Raw genomic sequence first — 11,883 nt, 5'->3', positions numbered from 1 at the left:
AAATCGAGATGGCTTTCCCCTATACAATATCTACCAATTTACATATTTTCCCTTTTTACGCGGGGCCTTCTAGGTTCCCTCCTCGGGTTTTGGCCTCTGGGGGAAATAATACTTTACATTTTTTTCCTTTTTACGCGGGGGCTTCGAGGTTGCTTTCTTCGGGTTTTGGGGCAACTATATCACTGTAAATCTATATACGCGCAAGGTACAGTGATGCCTCCTCGGGATTTTGCCTCTGGGCAAGAGGCAAAACATTCTCGTGGCCAAGAGGATCGCAGCTCTTGGGAACGAGAATAGAGGCAAAAAATCCATCAGGCAATCTCGTTTCCAGAGTCGTCGTCCCTGCAAGTCCAGTCCAGCTGTCAATCGTGGACAGTTTGCTGACAATCCATGGCAATTACATGAAACGATGAAGAACAACATGTCATTACGCCCAACACGACGCTTCGAATATTGCGTTAGCTTTTCCTCATACCGAAGGTGAGAATAGTTGTTTACAACATCTTCAGTAAGATATTACTTTCTTAGTTGGTATGGCTAAACTACAAAATTCAGGGCCACACCTGGAGACTCTACTGACGAGCCAGCTCGCGGTTTGCCATCCGGTGCCAAGCCAAACGAGCCACCAGTACAAGAGACTCTTAAGTTGACCCTAATATTTACATGACTCGTTCTTTCATTCACTACCAAGGCAAAAGGGGCACACGAGCCACTAGTTTAACAGACCCCGATATTTATATGTCTCGTTCTTTCATCCACTGCCGAGCCAAACGAGCCACCAAATTTTAAGCCATGATACTTGGCCTTGGCAAGAAGAATCACGAATTTGTCTTCAAAATCGAAAATGTAGCTATTGAAGAGAAGGAGAGCATAGGCTTGCTTGGTGTAAACTTGGATAACAAATTTAGTATTTTCGAAACATATAACTAACATATGTGCTAGGGTGCACCATCAAATACAGGTCATTGAGCGGTTTAGAAATATCCTAAGTAATACGACTAAGGTGCGACTCTGCAAGGCTTTTATCACATAATTGTATACCATACTTTCAATACTATAACACAATCTGGCATTTTTGAAGTGCTAGAAACACTGAAAAACTGAACTTCTCAATAAGCACGCTCTTAGAATTATTCTGAATGATAGCTGTAGTTCATTATTACATGACGTAGTTACTCAAACATGGGACAACCTAAAACCACTTACACCATCTACAACCACCTCAAAAAAAATCTACAACCACTTCTAAAATATCAACAACCACCTACAACCAACTCAAAAATATCTACAGCAACTCACAAAGAATCAAATACCATCTCAAACAAGTCATAGATGTCTAACATGAGCACGACGACAATATGTGGTTACCATTTAGCCAAAAATCCCGAATCATGGGAATTCAAAAGTTAGACGAAATCAATTTATCTGAATATGAACATATAAGGATGATGAATCAAAATCTTGTATGCAAACTGTACGTACCTTCGGGATCTTCCTTAAAGATGAACGCCATTGTGCGTGCATTCATACAGAATGCAGTTATTTATTTCCTGGAATTCAAGAAATTTGTGAGGATCATTCCGTTTCCAGGCCCTTTCTCACAATTTTAGCATGGTTTACAGGATGGAATGCAGGGTAAAGCGCCATTCTCATCTGGTTGGTTTTTCAACAAATTCAGAAAATTGCTTACCTTTATGCCACAATCATTCTAATGATCCAGAAATGTTTGGCTAAATGGTAAACACACATTGTGGTCTCGCTTATTTTAGACATCTATGGCTTGTTTGAGATGGTATTCGATTCTTTGTGAGTTGATGTAGATGTTTTTGAGTTGGTTGTAGGTGGTTGTTGGTATTTTTGAGGTGGTTGTAGATGGTTTTAGATTTTTTTTGAGGTACTTGTAGGTGGTTGTAGATGGTTTTTGGTGGTTTTCGGTCGCTCCATGTTTTAGTGACTACGTCATAAATGATGCTATTGAAAAAACTGGACTTGGTCAGCCTCAAAGCTGGAAGACTACTTGATATACTAACTGTGGTTCACAAATCCCTTCTTGGAACTATGCCTGCATATGTATCTTCACTATTTCAATATTAAGAAATAATATTGATAACCTATAAGCATCAGCAAATTGCAAATACCTTGCTTCAATACTACATCTGATGGGAAACTTTCCACAAGATTTTTTTCTGCTAAATTATGAGATGAGCTTGATGACAAATTGAGGACGTCCACCATCACTACCTACTTCAAAAACATTGTTGATTTATCTTCTCTATTAACCATTGGTATTTAGTTTCCTTTATTACTTATTTGGTCATTTGCTTGTTTCTTTGTCTATTCATCTGATATCTTTTTATTCATTTATTTATTTAATTAAATTTTATTTATCAATTTGATCTATTTACAATTTATATTTCTTTACTCATATATTTCTTTTATTTCTTTGTTTTATTATTATTTTCTTGTATTATTATGATCTTTTTTTCTTTATTTATTTATTATTATTACTATTCTTGTTTATTTATTTATATTTCTTGGTCAACATAATTGTATATAGACTTATTTTATTTCTCTCGTCTTAATGCATAAACACTGTAATTATCTCTTTTAACCTTAATATTTTGTAATGGGCAGACACTAGTGCCTTTAGTGCTACTCTTAAATTTGACTCAAAATAAAGTTTTACTACTACTACTACTGCTGCTGCTGCTACTACCACCAGTATAATACTAGAATAACAGACCCCATTATTTATGACTCATTCTTTCATCCACTGTTGAGCCAAACGAGCCAGTCTTTCCATAGGTCTCGACTGTGGCCTTGTATTCTGTAGTTGCTCCGTTGGTATAATTGTGCAACTTGCATGCTTTGCAAAGCATCTCGCTTCATAATCAATCTGTTTGGCTAGTCTTTCATCAGGGCCTGAACAATCGATGGAAATGACCGGAAAATCAATCGATCAATGGCAATCAATTACGGTTAATTAATTGGTAGTACCCCTGAGCTAGGATAAGTATTCAGTTACAAGAATTAACAAAAAACGCACTGGTATTTGAAATATTAGTAATGTCTTTGGGGTTGACATGTCAAAAGACTTACATGTATTGTTTTCCAAAATAGCAGTGACGTAACTATTTTGGCATTTACCAGCATTTAAAGTTATTGATGTCATACCAGACCATCTATTTTTCATATTACATTTATACTTCTTTAAATAAAGAAAATACAAACGGAAATATTTAGATTTACTTTCTTTTAAATCTTTGACAACTAGGATTTTATTCCTTGAATTTGAGAAGTTTTAGATGGGGTTTATCTTAGTTTAAAATTTATTTTGCTTAAGAGTTCCTTATCATTCCATGGGTAGGTAAATAGCTTACTTATCTCCTTCCTGGAATGTTTATTTTAAGGTACATGTTTCTTTCAGACAGAGTAGTGTTAATCATAAAAGAGATGAATCTTGTCATTGGTGTTTAGATTGCTGTTGTAGATACTAGAGATATCCAGCTGAGATACTTCCTGGACAGTGATTTCTTCACTGAAGTTAGAATAATCATGTTTGTTATAGTTGAGGGAGGCATAAGATGATCAGGTGGTGACAAGCTCGCTGGTGAAAGGAGGGTCAATAACAAAATTATTATTTCTTTGACAAATTTGCTACTAAAGAGTAAACAAAAGTGAAACAGGGGGCCATTTACTGCACAAGTTCGCGAAGGTCACATAGTATTTTCTCACTAGTGGTGGATTTCTCTCTGTAACAGGCTATCAACAACGCTGCCTAAAGTTTTGTGGTCGAATGGAGATTCCTTGACTCCTAACCTTCACCTTTTCAAGAAAGGTGATTCGAAATTGCCTAAGCATGTGGTTTTCTATGGAGATCCTTTGCACTGACTAACTAGCTACCTTAAAATCCGTCAACAATTTGTCGAAGTAAACGGGGTAAAACGGAACTATGGTTTTCTTAGATAAAGACTGTTCTGCCACAGGCATCCCACGTAATAAAGTAAATTCCAAGGCTTTTAAGGTGGCCGAACACAGTTTTCGCGCGCGCTCTTGCTAACACAATACAGCGCGCGCGCAAGGATTACAAAAAAACAAGCATGGCTTCAATACAGCAATCATTTTATTTGCTCAATGCTTCCGCTATCTGTACTATTTTTCCTCATAATTGATCATGAAGTGTTTTGATGGTTTTAGTCTTTTATGAGAAATGTACCGGTATGTTGGAAAAGGTAACGATGGAAAGAACTCGGCAATTCGCGGATTTTTCTTTGTTATCGAAAGAACCCAGTTAAATGCAGCGCATGCGTAGTAAGTTAAAAAATTGCAATTGTAATACGAGAACCACTCGTTAAATTTTAACGAAATTTGGCACGAAAATACTTTAGGAAATAAGTAACTGGAGTGTTGAAAAAATTTGAACTTTAACACAGGAAATTCTAGATATTCCTGTGAACCGTCAACAAGGGATAATTAAAGATCTCTCTGTCAAATTATTATTAAAATAGTGTTAACTTGTGAGCATCGTTACAAGCTTGTTGCATGTAAATTATAAAGAAAATTTAACGTCCAGATTTTGTTCAAATAAACAAAACCGATTTTAAAGGCCTGTTTATATTTTTTATGTTGCCATGGCAACGGCATATACGTCAGCTTAACTATAAAAAAAAACAAGTTCGCGTTGTTAACTTGCTTGCTACCATTTTTGGCGACCAAAGGATCAAGGGTTTTAGAGAAAAAGGTAAATGAAACGTATCAAAAACTGTGTTCAGCCACCTTAAAACATGACAAATATCATTAATGTATATAAAAAATAGCAGTGGCCCAAAAGTGCAGCCTTGTGGCTTTGAAGGACAATGCCCATTGTATTAAACAAATTGCCTTTTCTTAAAAAGGTAACTTTTGAACGAATGTACAACAATTCCGCACACTCCATAGTGCTGGAGTTTGCTTAACAGGACTTTATATTCAACTGTGTCAAAGGCCTTTGAAAGATTCATCAGTGTTTCCCCATTATGGTAGGTACTTGGTGTCTCTTTTGCTATTGTTTCAAATTTTTTTAAACAAGGTATAAAACGTTCAGAAATTATACAATTACCCTAACGCTAACTATAATCCTAACCCTGAAGGTTTTACCGTGTTTAGATAATTTTGTGCAATAGATAACCACTAAATGACAAAATACACCAAGTACCTACCCCCATTATCAATAACACCGCCAGCCGGTTTGCTCGGTTGGTTAAGCATCGGAATTCCGTGCGGGAGGTCATGAATTTGACTCGGGCCGGACCAACACTCAGGGTGGAGTGAGAAGAAAGTGCTGCATTTATAATTAGATAAGGACTATCAATTAAGTAGCTGTCGCTTGCATCACATGCCAAAGACGTGAAATGGATTATTGATTGGCAGTTCAGTGAAGTTAACACACATGAGAGGTCCAAACGACACGGTGATTCCAAATACTTCGTGAGGAAAAACTTCTTTTACAGTCGCTTTTCAATCTTTGAGACAGCTAGGTTTCTAAAACCATATTTACTTCCTTATCTTTTATTAGGCAAGGATTAAAAATTACATTTGAAGCCAAAGGAATTCTTCTTGACACTACATGTTGATATTTTCTCCTGTAAAAAGGTTTATCTCTTGCCAACCAAGGGCGCGGGCCGTACTGGGGAGTATTGGCTTGAGGTTGTGGCAGTACGGACCGAGCGCAGCGAGTTTCATGCAAAAGAGACCTCGATGGCCAATGTTCCCCAGTAAGTAAGGTTAGTAAGTTGTTTATTATATGGCATCGTTTCTTTGAGCGATTGAACACTTCTCCGCTTGGTGAGTGTTCGTAATTTTCATCTTTCATCAGCGGATTTTGAACGGTAACATTTTACATTTGGAGCTAAATTCCGCTTGCAAAAAAAAATGGACTGTTTTGATAAAAAACAAATTAAATTCCGCTTTTGTAAAACTTTGTGTTTCGCTCAACTTGAATTTACCGGGAGAGATAAAAAATATGGAAACGGACCGCTTCAGTGGCAATATTCGGAACCGTAAAATCCCGACCGAAAACCAGCCAATCAGATGCTCTTTTTAGCCTGAGAATTGCTTTGCTTATAGCGATACTCACCGTTACGTTGTCATTAATAGGGAGTTTCAGCAACGACAACGGCGACGGCAACGAGAACGTTAGTCCAAAATATAACTTAGCGCTATTGCAAGTATATAGCGATTAATCCGTCTTCTTCACATTGTACAATACAGGCGAACTATCCTGTAAATGGATGGGAACGAACAGTTTTAAAGTCAAAGCTGAAAATGACTTTTTCATTGTTACATACTCACGGTGTCGTCAAAACCTAAAATTTGGTGATTTCACGTTGTTGTTTTGTGGAGTACGGCAAAGAAATGCACGGAAATTCGTGTTGCACGTGCAGCACGAGCATTCTTGCGCGTTGCCGTAGCCGTACCCGTCGTCTTTGCTAAAACTCCCTAATATTCCAACCAGCGGCCGGTTGCTGGAAGCTTGGTTAGCGCTAACCATTGGTTAAGAAATACCAAAACCTATAGGTTTCCATGGTATTTAACTCCGGTTAGCGCTAACCATGCTTCAAGCAACCCGGGCCAGAGATCTATTGGTTGTCGAAACAAAGGTCTTTTGTTCTGTGGTTTGCAAAATTTAAATACAGTGCCTTAAAAGAATTTAGTTTAGTATCAATCAGGAGCCGATTACTCGTTGTTTCCATATAATACGTATTCTATCCTGGAGTCAACCCTTTCCCGTACCTTTCTATTTTTAGAACTACTATATTTCAGCGTATGTGACTGAGAACATACGCTAAGTGGTTCACATAAGTCACATACATGTGCGAAATGGTTCACTTAGAGGGTTAATTGGGAGTTTAAGGACGTTCGCGCTAATTGTTTGTGCGCAACGTTACTGCGCAGGTAACGCGACTGTAATATGTCACGCATTACTTCGAGCATTAGTGAAGTTGAGGTTTTAAAACCTTTGCAAAAACCGTGGACGATAAGTCTTGCACAGCGTTGGATCAGAGAAGATCGTGATCAGTCAAAATTGATTTAAAATATTTATGAAAGTCAAGTAGACTACTGCACGACTGATATTCGCGAGGTTTTATCAGTCGTGCACTAGTCTACTTGACTTTCATACAAATTTTTCAAGCATCAGTTAAAATAACATGGCGACAAAAACGCCGAGGAAAAAATTCCAGGCCGGCAAAAGAATGGCACATTTATTTCCGAATCATCATGAAACTTCAAAGAGAAGTGAGCGGGAGGATGGAAAAGCTCTGGAAAAGGTAGCTGATCGAGTGGACTAGTGGCTGAAAGTTTGGAAAACTCGAGGACGAACCGTTGCGTAAATTTAATGGGGCTGTTTCTTTTTAATGTTTTTATCACCCTACGAACTTAAGTTCAAAGTGAATGCATGTTTTTAAAGTTCTTTTCCTTTACTTTCGTGAAAATTGAGCAGTATTTTCGTTCTCGTCCGCTTGAATAGTGCGGACCTGCGTGGAAACTATCAGCGATTGAATTTCACAAAAAAGCACACTCCAGAGGATGAGCATGACGGCAATGGAGAGATATTATACAAAACACCAACCAAATGAAGATGACCCCTGCTTATAACTTCGTTGCTGTGCTCGAGAAAGGTTTTTTTTTCGGTAAAAACCTTTCATCTCTTCAACGATCGATCCTCTCATGGGTTCCAGTCCTTGCCCGACAGGTCACGCAAAAGCGTGACAAACGAACTTTTCCAAGAGCTTTGCAAAATCACATCGATTTTACTCGTTCAGATCATCGGTGACCCCTATTTTTTTAATCATGAATCATTTACTTTACTTACTATCTACAAAATATGATGAAATGAAAAAATTCTCACCGTAAGAAGTTATCTTTTTTTAACATTTTCTATCCTCGTGCCATCGAATTCTAGTAGTGGTTTCAACGGATAGAGCTTACGAAAACGCTCGTCGAGGATGAACTCTACTGTTTACCACATCCCTAGCGGCATACAATTATCTTAAAATCTCACTCCTAAAAACCTATGCACGGAAACTTTCACTCCAACAGTTTATTTTTATGATTTTCGATGGATGAGCAGATGAGCTTACATCTCGCTATTATGACCGATTTCTCGAAATTAAGGCATTTTTCCACTGCCTTTTTCTCCGAAACAAAGTCGGTGACACCCATTTTTTTTTTCATTTTTGGAGTAAGAACTTTATGACCTAACTCTAGGCGAGAAATGAAGAAAATCTCACCGTAGGAAGATTTTGGCGCGAACGTCCTTAAGATCTACGACGACGACGTCGACGAAAACGCCAAAAAACAATGATATCATTGGTTAAAAGAGCATAAATCGTGCTGCACGTGCAGCACGGATTTTAGCTCATATTTTTGCGGTTCTCTGCGTGACGACGACTTGAAATCACTAAATTTGAGGTTTTGACGACAACGTGAGCATGTAACAGAGAATCTTTTATTCTCTATCTTCAGTCTGAAACCGGTCGTACCAATTTATTTTTAGGATACTTCGCCCACATTGTACGACGTGAACGAGATGGAATAATCGTGAAAGACTTTTACTAGAGCAAAGTTCTATTTTGAGGTGACGTTTTTGTCGCCGTCGTAGATCTTAAGGTCCCTAATATGGAAGATGGAGGCTCCAGGTAATGGGCTCCTGAATCAATACTTGTGCCCAACATGGCGGCCATTTTCTTTGATATTGAACGTCCATGTTATGGTCAATTGACACCAAAACAAGGTATCCTCTGACCAATATCACGTGACCACATCGCGGGGCACAACTTACGAGCTCATCGAGGTCAATATTTTTCTTAAAAGTTGACCGCTGATCAGGTACTGGGATTTGATTGGATCGCAGACTCACCCCAGGTTATCTTAACCCGGGAACTCCGCTTTAGACTTAAAGCGCTTTCCAATTGACAGAACTGACCGGTCAGACCGGGCATTTGGGAAAAACAACTCTACAACGCCTTCAAATTAACAAACCTCGAGGATGATATATACTTTTCCATAAGAATGTAAGGGATTATCGTGCAAGTGTTCCTTTAAATTGTTGCATTTTCTTTGCAAAATGACGGGTCTGGCCGGCCATGATGACAAAAGGAAAGCGCCCTTAGCTAAATTTATAGATGAGGATGATGATGATGATGATTATTATTATTATTATTATTATAATTATCTTCTTCACATATTAGGGTTTGGCAATTTACTTAGATGATTGAAGTGACAAGTGTTAACAGTGTCGATAAAGAGATAATGATATAAATTATAACTTGTCCCTTTCGTTTTATTATAGTGCTTGATGTGTTACAAGAACGATGTCATAAACAGTTATGCGCAAGAAAGGAATTCCTGAGAAAATTCCTGCGAAACGCGGAAATCTAACAAAACTTAACGAAGCGAATTTTGGAGCGACACCTTATCAGTTCAAAGAGTATGACAAGTGCTTTGGCCGAGAAGGAGCTGTAAAGAAACTTCAAACAATCCATACTAGAGAGAAACCTTATAAATGCAAACACTGTAGCAAGAATTTTAGCCTAGCAAGAAATTTAAGGGAACATGAAAGAGTGCATACTGGAGAAAAGCCATATGCATGCCAACAGTGTGGCAAGCGTTTTAGCCATATAGGAAATTTAAGGAGACATGAAAGAGTGCATACTGGAGAGAGGCCTTACGAATGCCAACAGTGTGGCAAGTGTTTTAACGATGCAGGAAATCTAAAGGAACATGAAAGAGTCCATACTGGAGAGAAACCTTATCAATGCAAACACTGTGACAAATGTTTTAGCCAAGCAGGAAATTTAAGGGCACATGAAAGAGTCCATACTGGAGAGAAACGTCACGAACGCAATCGCAAAACGTAAATTTAAGGGTACGTGAAGGAGTTCATACTGGAGAGAAATGTCACGAACGTAAGCGGTGCAGATAGCCTGCAGCAGGAAAAGTGTCAGAAAATACCAAAAAGCTCAAGATCGTTCTGCAAGTACAAGTGAACTGGAAGTAGAAATACATCACCACTGCACTACACGAGAACTTCGTTCGAACCAGGGTGAAAAACACAACTGTTGGTTTTGCCAGGAGGAGTTGAGCAGCGAGGAGCTTCTTCGTGCGCACTTGTAAAATAATGTGACATTTGTGGATCCGCACACACATTCCTTTTTTTTTGTAGTTAGTACGAGCTTTGCTGCGTTCATGTTGACTCGACTATAAGATGCAAGATTACGGACGTCGTATGTAAAATCGTATATACGTGCGTTGCTGTTAACGTTTTGCGAGACGGTTTTTAGAATGACGTATACACATTGTCTCGTTTTTTGTAGTATGCTCTTCAGTGTGTTCATATTTATGGAAAACGTCTCATCCTCAATTTGGACCGCATAAAAATGAGCGACAAACTGCCACTAAAACATGCAATAGTCGAATCGACACCGGTCGTATAAGCGATTCACGAATCGTACGGATCGTTCGATTCGTGGGGACAGTTGTGCGACGGTAATATCTTATGGGGTGCATTTTTCGGGTCGACAGATCGTATCTTCGGGTGGTTTCACTTAGTGAGTATTGGACATGTATGCCAATTGTCTGTCATGTCAATAAGAGCCGTAAGATTAGAGTGGATGGGTCTGAAGGTAGACTGATATTTCGAAAGTAGCTTATTCGCATTTAAATATGTATATACCTGATTGAAATTTGTTTTTCAAAGACTTGGCTATTAGAGAAAGTACAGTAAGGCCTGTAATTTGCTGGGTCAACCTTCGAGTCAGCTTTGAAAATTGGAGTTACTCCAGCACTCTTTCAGTCTTTAAGAATGATACCAGTGGAAATAACTAAATTGAAAATATGTGTCAGGGAAGAGGCAATAAATGTTAAACGATAACTTTAGGAAACAAGTTGGAAAACCATCGTGGCCAGCAGCCTTGCCAACAGGGATATCGTTCACTAGTTTGCGCAGTCCGTCAATAATAACTAATTCAAGCTCGAAGGTGCTATAATCACAAGATTCAACAAAATCACGAAAATGACTCGAGAGGGATTTATGTTAGATCCTATCTTGAGGCCTTCATCTGTAAACGCCTGTTAAATGCGTTGCTTAGCTCATGAGGGTCAGTAATCTCCGTGTCACCAATAACTAATTTTGACGGCTGAGCAAAGTTTTTCTTTCGCGATAATAGTATATTAATTCTATTCCAAGTTGCTTTTGCCTTACCAACGTTATCCTCGAAGTAAGAATGATAGTAATTCTCCTTGCAGGCCTCGATAGAATGGTTGACTCGATTCTTAAGTCGTCGGTACTCCGCCCAATTCAACTGGTCGCACAGGGGAATATTGGCCCGAGGGGGTGTGGCAGTACCGACCAAGCGCAGCGAGTTCCGTGCAAAAAAGACCGCTGGCCAATGTTCCCCAGTAGGGTCCCCAGCAAGTAAGGTTAGTAAATTTTTTATTATATGGCATCGTTTCTTTGAGCGATAAGACACTTTTCCGCTTGGTTGGTGTTCGTAATTTTCATCTTTCAATTCCGCTTGCAAAAAATGGACTGTTTTGGTGTAAAAAAATGATAATAAATTCCGCTTTTGTAAAACTTTTTTTATGTTTCGCTCAACTTGAATTTACCGGAAGAGAGAAAAAAATAGGGAAACGGACTGTTTGAATGGTACTGTAAAATCCCTACCAAAAACAAGCAAATCAGAGTGTTCCATTTAGCCTGAGTATAGACCGAATGCGTAAATGGCAGCCAAAAATGTATTATTTTGCTTATGTGCTAATTAGACTCACTAGCCTCGCTCTCAAGCAACATTTCTTTTGTATTTTGTACATGCAAACGAGGCTAGTGAGTCTAATTAGCACATA

General features: G+C 38.6%; 1 protein-coding gene across 1 annotated transcript in view; it reads left to right on the top strand.

Moving 5' to 3' along the window:
* The window catches only part of LOC138043813 (zinc finger protein 14-like), a 27,140-nt gene extending 15,521 nt beyond the window's left edge, over window positions 1-11,619 (top strand). The window contains exons 2-3 of the transcript XR_011131343.1: window positions 332-480; window positions 9,332-11,619. The gene's annotated coding sequence lies outside the window, so the exon portion shown is untranslated. The remainder of the gene's footprint in view (window positions 1-331; window positions 481-9,331) is intronic.
* Window positions 11,620-11,883: the final 264 nt, after the last annotated feature.

The sequence above is a fragment of the Montipora capricornis genome, chromosome 3 (assembly GCF_036669925.1).
Source record: "Montipora capricornis isolate CH-2021 chromosome 3, ASM3666992v2, whole genome shotgun sequence".
NCBI lineage: Eukaryota > Metazoa > Cnidaria > Anthozoa > Scleractinia > Acroporidae > Montipora > Montipora capricornis.
Note: the sequence above shows the minus strand (reverse complement) of the source record. Positions and strands in the feature narration are given on the sequence as shown.